Source organism: Fukomys damarensis, unplaced genomic scaffold, assembly GCF_012274545.1.
Source record: "Fukomys damarensis isolate Sample0158 unplaced genomic scaffold, DMR_v1.0_HiC HiC_scaffold_37, whole genome shotgun sequence".
Classification (NCBI taxonomy): domain Eukaryota; kingdom Metazoa; phylum Chordata; class Mammalia; order Rodentia; family Bathyergidae; genus Fukomys; species Fukomys damarensis.
In genome coordinates, this window is record NW_022900949.1 from 8,645,225 (window position 1) to 8,649,026 (window position 3,802).

The 3,802-nt window shown below is 53.5% G+C and overlaps 1 protein-coding gene across 1 annotated transcript in view; it reads right to left on the reverse strand.

Annotated features, from left to right (window-relative positions):
* Positions 1-3,802, reverse strand: part of Fsd1 (fibronectin type III and SPRY domain containing 1) — an 18,748-nt gene that overhangs the window by 11,230 nt on the left and 3,716 nt on the right. The window lies entirely within an intron of this gene.

Sequence of the window (3,802 nt, forward strand, 5' to 3'; positions counted from 1 at the left end):
CCTAGCTCAGCAAAGGCCCTGTGTTCAATACTTAGTACAGAAATAAATAAATAAATAAATGTGAATGATATCTAAACTAGAGAAAACTCCACGTTGGAGCCTGGGTTCGAGCTCCAGCTTTGCCAAGGTCATCCCCATCCCAGTCCTCTGGTGCCTCAGTCTCCTCACATGGTCACCCATATACTTTCTCCATTGCTGCTCAAACTGGCACCCAAACCCTCCACCCCAACCGTCAAGATGTGGAACTTGAACGCTCCTACCCTTGCATACTATCCAAGCTGGATCTCAGCACCAAAGCCCTCTCCTTTCCCACAGCACAACTAAACTCTTACACATCCCACAAAGCCCCAGGCTTTATCTTCTCCAAAACAAAAACAAAACAGCTCTCTCTCTCTCAGCATCCAGGCAGAGTCTGGGCCTTGATCTCCCACAGAATCCTCAGCATTTCCTTTCCACAGATGCTGGGGGGAAGGGGGAGCTCGGAAAAGTCCAAAGAAGAGGGCAAGAGTGGGGAGGCCGTGAGTCTGCAGGAAGACAGAGCCTCCACCACGGCTGCCTCCCTGTGGTTGAGAACAAGACTCTTCCTGGCCAGGGTGAGAAAGGAGGTCACCCCATGGTTGGGGTGTGAAGCTGAGGTCCCTGGAGTCTGCTGCCTACTTTCAGAGCACACACCGGTCAACAGCAGAAATCCCACAGTGGCTGGGTTGCAGATCTGTGGTGAGCACTCGCTTGCCGTGTGGAGGACCCAGGCTCCATCCCAGCACCCTCCCCAAAAAATAGACAATAAGCTCCCAGAAAGCCAGGAACACAGAGGCATTTCTCAACCCAAAGAAGGACGCCTACGAAAACTTTAGCTGACAGCAGACTTGAGGCCACCAGACTGGATTCTTTCCCCTTAAAAGGAGAGGGAATTCTCTGTGACCACTTCTCCTTAATACTGTCTGAAATCCGGGCTTGTTGACACAAGCCTGACATTCCAGCACTCTGGGAGGCTGAGGCAGGAGGATCACAAGTTCCAGCCCATGCTGGGTAACTTGGTACTTAGCAAAACCCTGTCTCAAAATAAATAATTTAAAGGGGCTGAGGTAGTAGGTCAGTGCAAAGGCCCTGGGTTCTGTCCCCAGGACAAAAGATGAAGAGGAGGAGGAAGAAAAAGAAGAGGAGGAGGAGGAGGAAAAAAATCTCCTCCCCACTCACTACATGACCTTCCTTTCAGTATAGGACACTTTAGAGAAACTGAGGCATGAGGGAGCACAAAGTGGACCCTCAAACAGCTCCAACATGAGAAGTCTGCTGTCTGCCCTGCCACGTCACTCTGCCCCTGTGGTGACAGTGTGAGCTGACTTGGTGGCAGGAAGTCTGTCTCGTGGTGGGGGTGGGAGCTAGGTGTCCTGGTTGCAGCTGGTGGGGCAGGGATGGGGTCCCCGGGCTGGGCCCTCCTGCTCCTGGCGCAGCTGCACGGTGAGTACCGGGGATTCTCCCTCTGCGCCCCTCCTGCTCTCCGCCTCCCCCATGGAGCCCTCCAGCTTTCTTTCTAAACACAGCGCAGCTCCCTGACACTGTAGGCATGGGGACTTCAGGGGGCGTCCTTAAGGGGGCCCTAGGATCAAAGAGTGATCCACGTGGCAGGCGGGGGTGCCCTGGCCGCTCTGGCTTCTGTTCTCACCCACCTCCAGGCGGCCTCTCCCTCTGCCTCTGCTGGCTTTTATTTCTCTTTCTTTGCCTTTGCTGAGCCTTCACATTAACCTACCTCCCCAGCCCGGGGTGCTGCTCTTTGGGGACAACTTGCAGAGTCCCAGGGCCCCTCTGCTCCTCCTGCTCCTGCCCTGAGTCCCCACCCCATAGTTGCGGGTCCCCGCCATGGGCCCCAGGGTGGTTTTAGTAAACTGGAGTCAGCAGGTGTTACTCAGTGGCGCCCGCTCGCCTCACACGCACGGGGCCGGGGCTCCATCCTGCATCGCAAAGGGAGAAGCGCACCTCAGACCGGACCCTGCTTCTCTCTGCTCCCTGTTTCCAGTAAACTGGCACCTTCCCCTCATCCCTCTGCCTCAGTCCCATGGCCTCCTCTCTACTCCTACAACTCACCAGGTTCCATCAAACCCCAGAGCCTTTATTCTGGTTTTTGAGACAAGATCTCTCTGTGTAGCCCAGGCTGGCCTCAAACTCACAGCGATCCTCCTGCCTCAGCCTCCTGAGTGCTGGGATCATAGGCTTACACCACTGTGCTTTTCTTTTTCTTTCTTTCTTTTTTTTTGGTGCCGGGGATCAAACTCGGGTCCTTGCACTTGCAAGGAAGGCCACCGAACCGCTGAGCTAAATCCCCAGCCCTGTGCTTTTCTCTTTTGTCCCTCTTGATCAGTGCTGTGTCTCCCACACTCAGCTGAGGGCTGGGCACATCCAAGAGTTCTGCCTGAACTCTCACAGTCGAGCGAGTTGTACCCATTTCACAGACTGAACCGCTTAGCCCCAGAAGGAGGATCGAGCCCACCCAAGGGCTCGGAGGGGAGTTGAGTCTCACGCACTCACTGGGCAGTGCTCACCAGCCTCGTCTGTCCCCCAGCCCTGCAAAGAGCCACAAGCCTGAGTGTGCGGCAGTGGCCTGTGTCCCTGAGGGTGACTGAGGGTGGTCAGGCCACCCTGGCCTGCCAGGTGACGCGGGTGCAGGCCTGGGAGTGGCTCCGCGTGGAGTGGACCAAGGACGTTAGCGTCACGTGTCAGCTGCTCCTTACCAAAGGCACCCACAGCCCTGGCATGTGTGGCCCCAGGGCTCAGCTGTCCTGGAGGGCACCTGGGGATGTCACGCTGCAGCTGAACCAGCTGACCCTCAACAACAGCGGGGCCTATGTGTGCCGAGTGACTGTGGAGATTCCGGAGCTGGAGAGGATGGAGGGCAACAGGACAAAGCTCCTGGTAGACGCAGGTAGGAAAACCAAGGGACAGGCGGAAATGGGAACAGTCTAGGTTTTCATTTTTATCTTTTTGTGGTACTGGGGATGGAACCCAAGGCCTCACACAGAGCTCCACCCCTGGTTGTTTTTATTTTTTATTTTTTATTTTCAGACAGGGTCTCACTAAGTCACTACGATGCCCAGGCTGGGCTCCAAGTTGAGATCCTCCTGCCTCAGCTTACCAAAGTGCTCGGATCACAGGCATGCAATCCCCCACACTCAACATATATTTCATTTAAATATACTTACCAATTACGTTCTCTTTTGTGTCTGCCTGTTTTACTCCACATGATATCTGAAAAATTCATTTCTACTGGTGTACCTGTGAGTGCCTCATCCTTTTTCCTGGCTATAAAGGAGCCCACTGTGTGATCATCTCTTCATCAGTCCAAAATCCTGTGCTGTGTACAGTCTGGTCTTTTATTGTGGTGAACATGTGTACCTTTTTGCTGTACTCAGGACAATTGTAGAATCTCAAACCATAAAATAATGCATATCTGGAATCACATTAGAAGACAATTCTAGGCTCTTTGAATTACATTGTCCCTAAGAAAGTGAATATTGTTTCTTAGGGCAAAAAGAAAGCCTCCTTGCTTTGTTTGGCTTTGCAGTCAGTGCTGGGGATGGAACCCAGAGCCTCACACATGGTAGGTAAGCACTCATCTCTGAGCCGAAGCCAGGGCTTTTCCTTCTGTTTACATATAAAAGCCTAAACAGCTGGGCGTGGTGGTGCACACCTGTAATCCCAGCAGTCAGGAGGCTGAGGCAGGAGGATCGCTGTGAGTTCGAGACCAGCCTGGGCTACATAGTGAGTTCCAGGTCAGTCTCAACTACATAGTGAGACCCTGTCTCAA